This window comes from Podarcis erhardii, assembly GCF_964252035.2.
Source record: "Podarcis erhardii genome assembly, chromosome: 7".
Classification (NCBI taxonomy): domain Eukaryota; kingdom Metazoa; phylum Chordata; class Lepidosauria; order Squamata; family Lacertidae; genus Podarcis; species Podarcis erhardii.
Window position 1 is genome coordinate 65,866,542 of NC_138511.1, and position 10,091 is coordinate 65,876,632.

General features: G+C 45.2%; 1 long non-coding RNA gene across 1 annotated transcript; it reads left to right on the top strand.

The window, feature by feature from the left end:
• The first annotated feature begins 1,553 nt into the window (after positions 1-1,553).
• LOC309346311 lies at positions 1,554-8,864 on the top strand. Its single transcript, XR_014158594.1, has 3 exons — positions 1,554-1,581; positions 5,943-6,008; positions 8,761-8,864. It is a non-coding gene; the product is annotated as an uncharacterized lncRNA (long non-coding RNA).
• Positions 8,865-10,091: the final 1,227 nt, after the last annotated feature.

The window sequence follows — 10,091 nt, forward strand, 5'->3', positions numbered from 1 at the left end:
AGCCCTCATGAAAATTCACCAGCAGTTTAACGCAACTTTCTGCATCCTTGTATGCAGTTTTAAACGATATACACGTTTGCAAGCAATTTCTCCTAACATAATGCATTTATTGTCTGAAATAGATGAATTGTATTCCTCACTTCCCTCTCTCCAGTATGTGCATTTTCACACACTTTCTTTGGACAACTGCATTGCAAAGACAAAAAAATAAATAAATGCAGAGGCATGCAAATCTCCAAGGATAGCCGTGTTTCATTTCACATATTGTTTCAGATGGTGCAAATTCGTTAGGTCCGCATTAAAATCTGAAACTAAACCCGTGGCTGTGGACTAATGGGTACTGAATTCCCACAGCATCCAGAAACCCACAGGTTCTCTCCCTATGTCCTGCTCTTCTCCCTCTCCTGCTTATTTCAGTGGGGCTCATGCAGGACTCCTTCCCTGTGGATTGTGGCCCATGTTAATTAGCATGCGGCAATGGATGCCGTTTGGACCGTCTGCCTCCGGTGCCAGAACACCACAGTCCAGCCCCGCGCATCCTGTTGGGATTTCTAACATTTCCTGATACTTGTTTTGTTGCTCAACTAAAAAGCCACAAGTGCTCTCAGCTCAACTGGGGGTGCCCATCACAGCTTGTTTGCAGATAATAAAGGTTTGCGGATGTTTCCAGGCACTGGAGGCAGTTCTGAGGCTCTGTGCTTGGAAGATGAGAGGAAGAAGTTAGCTGTGTGTTGTCAAACATTTGGTCGTTGGAACTGACTCCCTTGGTAGAGAATCTCTTTGTAGCAGCAGCCCTCCCCTCCCCCTTGGTTTATCCTCCTTGATGTCCTGGCACTTAAGATGTCTATGGGGATGCAACTGTGTCGATATGCCTTGCATTCTCAGCGGGCCTCCCTCTTCTGACGGCCTTAAGATCATTCCCCACACAACGTCGGTTTTGACGAAGAGCAGGCATGCGGGACTGGATGATGTGGTCCCCCTCCCTGCAAACGGTCTGCATCCATCATTTATCCACTCGCAGGACTGCCCGTCATTCAGCCACTAGCCAAAGATTTATCAAGTTCGGGCCCATAGCCAGAAACATAATGTGGTGGTCACGCTGGAACATGCAAGGAGCTAAGGCCAGTGGCGTAGCGTGGGGGGTGCAGGGGGGGCCGGCCGCACCGGGCGCAACATCTGGGGGTTAGGGTTAGGGGGCGCAAATCCACGGGTTAGGGGGCGCAAATTACTTGCCTTGCCCCGGGTGCTGACAACCCACGCTATGCCACTGGCTAAGGCAGAAGGGCCAGAACTGAAATACAGTGTGGTCTAATTTGTGTAAATATCTTTTTAAAAATGTGCCCTTTTAAAATGTGGTTGGGTTTTTTTTTATTGGATTGTAGATTTTATTTTCATTATGTATTTTGTGGTTTTATATTCTGATTTTATTCTGTGAACCGCCCTGAGACCTCTGGGTATAAGGCAGTACATAAATTCTAATAATAATAATAATAATAATAATAATAATACAGCAATTCAAGAGGACTCACAATAAATAAAACAAGCATGGATAAAACACAGATACCTAAAAACATATAAAAAGTAAAAGAGTAGTTTAAAAGTAATTAAAATATAACAAAATGAAAATGATGGAAAAGCAAATCCATTGAGATGCAGATATTAAAAACAGCAAGTGCTATTAAAAGCTCTTTCCTTAAGAGCAATTATTGTTGTTTTGTTTATTTAGTGATGGTCAGCTCCTGAATTTATACACAGCTCACAGTGCAGTTATCAATCAGATTGAGAACTACAAATTCTCTCTCTCTCTCTCTCTCTCTCTCTCTCTCAATCTCTCAATAAAACCTGCATAGAGAAATGCCTGTTTTATGGGGAAATGCATATAAAATGTATTTTAGAGGAAAGCATACAAAAATATGCATTTAAGGGGTAAAATGTATGCAAAAATGCCTATTTTAGGAGAAAACGCATTCAAAAATGCATATATTAGGGGAAATGCAATTTAAATGCAGATGTTTGATGCGGTTTTAAAAATATCCATGGAAAATAGGTTGAAGCGGACTCCAGGGATGAATGTGTGTGCAAGTGCCACAGAAGGAAAATAGGCTGATCTGTCCGTGCCTCAATTTCACATGCTGGCAAGATGCTTTTTAAATTGCCAGTAACAGATTGCAGGAGAATTATGCTTTTCCTAGCATGTCTTTAACCTAAAGAACAAACACCTACTTGACTTTTAAAATAGTGAAAGACCAGCAGTTTCTGACTACATGAATATAGCACGAAGCAGATGGAGTAATCCGTTGGGGTGGAGGAGTGGCAGAGAGGACAACCTTGAGCTGGGAAACAAGCCCTGGTGAGAGACTAGGAATATTACAGACTTGACTCTAGTCATAGCCACATCATACCGCTTTGACAGTCACGGTTCCCACCCCCACCTCCCAAAGAATCCTGGGAACTGTAGTTTTCCACATACACAGCTGCAATTCCTAGAACCCTTAACAAACTACAGTTTCCAGGATTCTGTGAGGGAAGCTGTGTGCTTTAAATACGTGGCATGGGTGTGACCCCCTGTTTCCCTCTGTGAAACTCTGGGACATAAGTCTACAGTTATATACCTACTTAACAGAGAGTGAGTCCCATGGGACTCTATAGGACTTACTTTTGAGTAGACATGTGCAGGAATGCAGTGCAAGCCAGCAGGCAAAGTTTTAATGGCATGGAGCTGCTCAACATGATGGTGATGATGGTGATAATATTTACGGTATATGCTGCCCCTCTGACTGGGTTGCCCCAGCTGCTCTGGGTGGCTCCCAGCAAAATATTAAAAACACAATAAAACCTCAGACATAAAAAGCTTCCCTCTACAGGGCTGCCTTCAAATGTCTTCTAAAAATCATGTAGTTGCCTATGTGTTTGAAATCTGGTGAGAGGGCATTTCACAGGGTGGGCACCACTACTGAGAAGGCCATAAATCAGCTACTAGCTGCCCTACTTCACAGATGACCGCCCTCCATTTTGAAAAGCTGTGAGAGGACAGCCCTCCATTTGAAGGGCTGGCCAGTCCTCAAGAGGTCTGGAGGGTGGCAACACGAGAACGGGCCTTCTCTGCAGTGGCTCCCCGTCCTTGGAATCTCTTCCCAGGGAAGTTTGCCTGGTAATAATAATAATTTGGTGCCTTCATTATACACCTTTAGGTGCCAGGCAAAAACGTTCCTTTTTAACCAAGCCTTTGGTTGACCTGATCAACATCCCATACCCTTTTAAAACGTGGCTCTCTTTTTTTTTGAGGGGTATTATTGGGTTATTGCTTTTATTTTTATTTTATTTACTGTGATCTTTTTATGTGAACTGCCCTGAGACCTCCGGGTATAGGGCGGTATATAAATTCAATCAATCAATCAATCAATAAGATAAAGAACCATAAGAAAGGAGAGCAGGCTCAGACATTTCTTGAGCCCCTGTTTTCACCTCCCCCATCCTGCTAGGACCCTTCCTCAGATTGTCCAGCTCCAGCTCCTTTATCTCCTCCCAATTCTCCTCAGGATCTGCCCATCCACTTCATGACATCCCCATAGAGTTCACGATGCCATGTTCCTAAGAAAATTAGCTTCCTGTGGTGGCTGAGTGGTAGAACGCATGCACAACCCACAAATGGTCCCAGCTCCAATCCCCAGCATCTCCAAGTAGAGCTAAGAAGGACCTCTGCCTCAAACCCTGGAGACTGGCTGCCTGTCAGTGTGGGCAACAGTGACCTCGATGGACCTCAGTAGCTAGGGTTTTGAACAAGCTCTACAGTACATGGCCTTGAAGACGAAGCTCTGGCTATGGCTCAAGCTTTGTTTTAAACCAGTGGGTATTGCCCCCTTGATATTGAGGGATGATTTTCAATCATCGTGGGAAAGGGAGGTCATTAACGAGGTTCAATCCTGTGGATTGTCTCACCTTTACTTTGAGTCTATGACGTACAATCAAGCCAGAGATGTGATCTCCCGGAGACTTAGTGATATTGCCAGACAAGAGGACATAGCCCAGGTAAAATCTGGGATGTTCCTAGGGGACCAGATTTATCGGACCATACCAGCCCCCTACCTTGCAGAAATCCACTATGTGGAATACCGCAGACTTCTTACAGCGGCTAGATTAAATGTCCTTGACTCTGCGATATTGTGGGGAAGGTACAGGGGAGTACCATACGCCCAGAGAACCTGTCATTGTGCTATCGGTGTGGTTGAGTCCACCGAACACATTCTCTTGACTTGCCCTTCTTATGCAGAGCTTAGACAAAACTTCATAGACCCACTCCTATGTCAACTTAGTTTCCTAACCAGAGAAAACCAGGTTTTATACTTGCTGAATAATGTCACTAGAGCTATACCTTTCTTGGTAGCCAAATTCCTTTTTTTAGCCTTTAAGCGTCGCAAGACCATAATTGATTGTATTGACATGGGGCTATCTGTTTAGCCCTTTTAGTGTTGGCTAGGCTCTAAAATCTTCTTGGATGTTTTAACTGTGTATTGACAAATGTATTTGTATTCTTTTCTCTGACTGACGGTCGAATAAAAAGATTGATTGATTGATTAAACAGTTGTTGAGCTTTTTTTTTGGGGGGGGAGTTTTTTTTTTTAGTTTTGCCTTAAGAAAAATCGCCAACAATGACACTGCCAACGTGGGTTGCCATACGTCTGAATTTTCCTGGACATGTTAGTGACTTCTGACCAGACACTGCTTCATTCTGCAGTATTCCAGATATGTCTGGGAAATTCCAGACATATGGCCACCCTATCAATAGCGTCACTTTGTGTAAGACAGCTTCCTATGTCTCAGGGTCACAACGCTGGCAGTGAATAGAAGGCACTTTGCTTGGGGTCCACTCAGACCTGAAGCTGGTCCTTCTTGCTTAGCTGGGGAAATTGGTAACCGAGAATGGCTTGCAGCAGGAGTGAGGCAGCGGAGGTGCTCCTCTTAACGAAGGTTAGATGCAGAGTACCAATTAGGTAATTGATGCCTGTGAATTGTTCACTGCAAAGAGCTCCAAGACAGGGGTTAATGCACTGGGTGAGCACGAGCACTTTATCCGATCCTGCTTCACACCTCGCAGGGCACTTAGAAACCACCCGTTGTCTCAGACCCCTAAATCTGTCTTCCAGAGCCTGATCAGCACTTCTGATGGAGGGCAGGGAAAGAGGAAGGCTAAAGATTCAGACTGTGAATACTCCATACATTTAAAGCACGTTGAAAGAACTGTAGTTTGCTAAGGGTGGTGGCCCCAGTCTAGACACAAGGATGTAGTCTGCCATGCCAACTTCAGCCAGCCAGTGAGCAGGGCACAGTTCAGGGGGAAAAGAGTCCCCCTTCAAGTCCTGGGGAGTCTTGGAGCAGCAGGGTCCCATGTATGGAACTTGGTTCTGATCCAGGAGCTAGCAAGCTGTTAAAGTGTTATAAAAGTACTTGAAATTTACAGTGTAGATGTGACCCTAGCTTCGGGATCCAGCAACAATAAAAAATCAGGTATTGAAAGCTTCTTGATAAAGGGCTCCTTCAGATGTCTATGGAAGATCGTATAATTGTTTATCTCCTGGACATCTCATGGGAAGGCGTTTCACAGGATGGACGCTACTTCTGAGAAGGCCCTCCACCTGGATCCCTGTAACCTCATTTCTCACAGTGAGGGAACCGCCAGAAGGCCCTCAGAGCTGGACCTCAGTGTCCGGGCAGAAAGATGGGGGTAGAGAGGCTCCTTCAGGTATACAGAGCTAAAGCCATTTAGGGCTTTAAAGGTCAGCACCAACACTTTGTCTGGGGAACCTCAGGACCAGGGGTCAAATGTGGTCTAGGCATCTCTGTATGGCCCTCAAAATTCTCCCCAGGCTGCTCCCTCTCACTGGCTATGCATCACACCCTGAGATTATTATTTTTTGCCTTAACTCTAATCATTCCTCTTGCAGGCAAGTGGCTTCATGATGCTCTGCTTCCCTGCCTGGACTGCTCCATGGGGGCAAGACCTACTGGAGGTGAGTTGCTGTGCTCATTAGGCGTGACACTCCTGTGCAGAACATGATCTTACTAATAAAGACTCCACTCAAACTTGCATGGCATGACTTACTGCTGGCCCGCTCCTGACAGATTTGTTAGCAGGAAGGTTAAAGGTAAAGGTACCTCTGACTGTTGTGTGGGACGTGGGTGGCGCTGTGGGTTAAACCACAAAGCCTAGGACTTGCTGATCAGAAGGTCAGTGGTTCGAATCCCCGTGACGGGGTGAGCTCCCATTGCTTGGTCCCTGCTCCTGCCAATATAGCAGTTCGAAAGCACGTCAAAGTGCAAGTAGATAAATAGGTACCGCTCCAGCAGGAAGGTAAACGGCATTTCCGTGCACTGCTCTGGTTCGCCAGAAGCGGCTTAGTCATGCTGGCCACATGACCCGGAAGCTGTACGCTGGCTCCCTTGGCCAATAAAGCGAGATGAGCGCTGCAACCCCAGAGTCGGTCACAAATGGACCTAATGGTCAGGGGTCCCTTTACCTTTACCTTTACCTTTACCTTTACCCTGGACTGCTAGGTCCAGTCATGGACGACTCTGGGGTTGCGCGCTGATCTTGCTCTGTAGACCAAGGGATCTGGCGTTTGTCCGCAGACAGCTTCCAGGTCATGTGGCCAGCATGGCTAAGCTGCTTCTGGCGAACCAGAGCAGCAAACGGAAATGCCGTTTAGCTTCTCACCGGAGTAGTACCTATTTATCTACTTGCACTTTGACGTGCTTTCGAACTGCTAGGTGCACAGGAGCTGGGACCAAACAACGGGAGCTCATCCCATGATGGGGATTCGAACCACCAACCTTCTGATCAGCAAGCCCCAGGCTCTGTGGTTTAGACCATAGCGTCAACCGCGTCCCTTAGCAGGAAGATTATACATCAATAAACATTCATCCTGGTTTGCCTGTGGGATGTTGACATATCTTCCTGTTTATTTTTCCACACTTTTCAATGCATTTCCCTGTCACTTTCCTAATCACAACAAAGTCTGTTTCTTCTTTAAAGTGGATTTGTTGCATTCAGGCAACAGGTTGCTTTAATCCACTTTTATAGTGCAGACCCACTTTTATTGTGCAGTCTTGGGGCAACTCACATTCTTGTTCCCTTCCTTCTCTTGACAAAACGCCATCGTAAAAGGAATCCACCTCCCAGCGTGTCTCCAGCAGCAGGGTTGATTGGGCTTCTTTCATTAAGACATATCCCAATTTACATCTGATTAATTAAAACCTCCCACTTCTGGGAGCTTGCCCTTTGCAGGAGCCTTTTTCTTTATTAACCTTCTTTTGTTCCATTAATTGCAGGTGCAGACAAGGGAAGTGGAGGGGAGAGGAGGGGGAGAGGGCGAAACGGGAAATAGAACTACCAGCAGCAGTAATAAAGCCTTTTTTTTCTTTTCCTTTTTAATAAATACACCACCAGCTCCCACAGACAGTGCGAGAGAAATAATCTGCTTTCAACAGATTAAGGAGCTCTCAGACAACACAGGGAGGATGAGTTGATGGGCAGGTGGTTGTTCTTAGAAAAGACTCCTTCAGAGGTTTGGATTTAGTGTGAAGTGGAGAAGTTGTGTGTGTGTGATGGATTTACTAAGCGCCATGTATGAACAGCACACAACCGGAGCCAGCCAATCCCAAATTAAAGCCACAAATCAAAAACACATTTGCTGCTAGAGATGGCCGTGTGTTTTAGCCAGATTGGATTATTGTAATTATTACTCACTTCTGCAGTGTCATAAATATGGATGACCCTCAAAACATCCGTGACAGGCCCCAAACAGTTGGTGTTCTCAAACAATCCCTTCCCACTTGCTGGAGAAAGGACAGATAAAGGCCGTGGGGCCAGGTTTGTCAGGTAGTCAGCCAATTTACACTCCCACTTTTAAAAACTTGTTGCCTCACTAGTCCCTTTCTGGAACCCCACACTTAAATTCTTCCCTAGTCTCCTAGCTGGCCCTAGTAGGACCAACCTGGCCAGTTAGCCCTGGTGATCATTTGATGTCTACTGACTGGGGGTTCCCCCCTCCCCAAAATGACCCCTGGATTTTTGAATTTTATTGATATTGATGCTGCATTTATCTTGTGTTTTATGCTGTTTTTACGTCGCATTTTAATCAGTGTTTTATATTTGCTGTTAGCCGCCCTGAGCCCGGTTTTTAAACCAGGAAGGGCGGGGTATAAATAAAAAAATATAATTATAATTATAATTATAATTATAATTATAATTATAATTATTTAGGTGCTCATGTGGGCAGGAGCTCTGGTGTATATATGGAGCCCCTACATGTGCCAAGCCATGTTCACGGGCTTATCAGAAGGAGCAGCCTCACCAAGGCATTCAGAATTCTCAGTCTGACAATTGTCTTCCTCTTGAGCAGTGATGGGTGATTCTGTCCATTTCAGTTTCTCTCAGCTTCTGTTTCTGTCTGTGGCTACTAACCATGATGGCAATGCTCTACCTGCACTGTTGGAGGCAGTGTGCTTCTGATTACCAGTTGCTGGAAACTGCAGAGTGCTGGTGAGCTCAGGTCCTCCTTGTGGCCTTCCCAGAGGCATTTGGTTGGTTGCCATGAGAACAGGGTACTAGACAGGATGAGCCACTGGCCTGGTCCAGCATGTTCTTACAATCTTCTCCACCGATTTGTGATATTATTTTTTTAAGACCTCATGAAAATTCATCATTGTTTTAGTGTGCTTCTCCTAATCTACAGCACTTTTGTCTGCAATTTTATCTAACAGACACATCACTTCCAGGTGACTTGGAACGAGTCTGGAAACCAAGCCATATGAGGAACAGTTGAGGGAGTTGGGTCTGTTTAGCCTGGAGAGAAGCCTGAGAGGTGATATTATCACCACTGACACATGGAAGATGGAACTGCTCCAGAGGGTAGGCCCCAAACCAGTCAGGATTCAAATTGCAAGAAAGGAGATACCGACAAACTATTAGGAAGAACTTTCTGTTGGTAAGAGCTGTTTGACAGTGGACGAGACTACCTTGGCAGGTGGTGGCCTCACCTTCACTGGAGGTTTTTGAACAGAGTTTGGATGGCTTTCTGTTACAGACTGAAGGGGGGTGGACCTTTGCGGACACCTTCTAGCCCTACAATTCTATGATACTACGACCTGTTTATTGAGTGTTCATTCTGACTTGTTTGTTGGGAGGTTATACAACATCACATCAATCAATTGTTATCTCACACTTCCCAGTGCATTTCATAGAATTGCAGAATTGGAAGGGGCTCTGAGGGTCATTTACCCATTATTTTTCTTTCTGCAAAAAAGAAAAAAAGAAAGGATGGTTCTTAATAGTGTGGAGGAGGGGAGCGGGTCTGTTGTGCAAGGGTGCCAAATCCACTTGTACCGAGTAACCTGAATTTGCCAGCTTGCAGCTGAATCCCACCCACAAAATAACAATCAGGAAGTGCCCCTGGAGACATGCTAACCTACATCAGCTTCCTTAGATTAAAGCTGATCCATTTGTACTTTGCTGTTTTTCTCCCCAGGCCTGGTGATAGATCTGAAGAGACTTACTGAAAGATCTTTCAGGACGAAACAAGAAATTACAAAAAGATAATGTGTAGCATTACCCCATGCTCCTTTTAAAAGATTTTTTTTAAAACAAAACTGTTTCTGGAGGGGTGCGTAGGAGCAGAAAAGCAGCAGGATGCTCAACCCATACACCACCTGCTCATATTTGGTTCCAGATCCCTCCATCCCTTTCTCAGTATATGTTTTGCCCTCACCAACATTGAGCTATCGAATTCTGTACAAAACATCTATCCAGCCGGCTGCCCTTGAGTTGAGGAGCTAACGTCTCTTTCTATCCTAGATGTTTGTTCAAAGCAGTTATCTTTGACTTGACAAAGCTATCAATATCATCTCACTGTCAAGGGTCTGTTACATCTCCTTGGAGGGTCGAAAGCGGATAGATTTCCAAAGAGTTAGACTGATTTGGCCTGAGCAATACCAGGCTGGTGGAAAACATGAGGACCTCACTAAGCATAGTGCATGGCAGGCGGATAATGAGAGGCCTATAGCCATAGACACAGCACACTATGTGATTCCTTCAT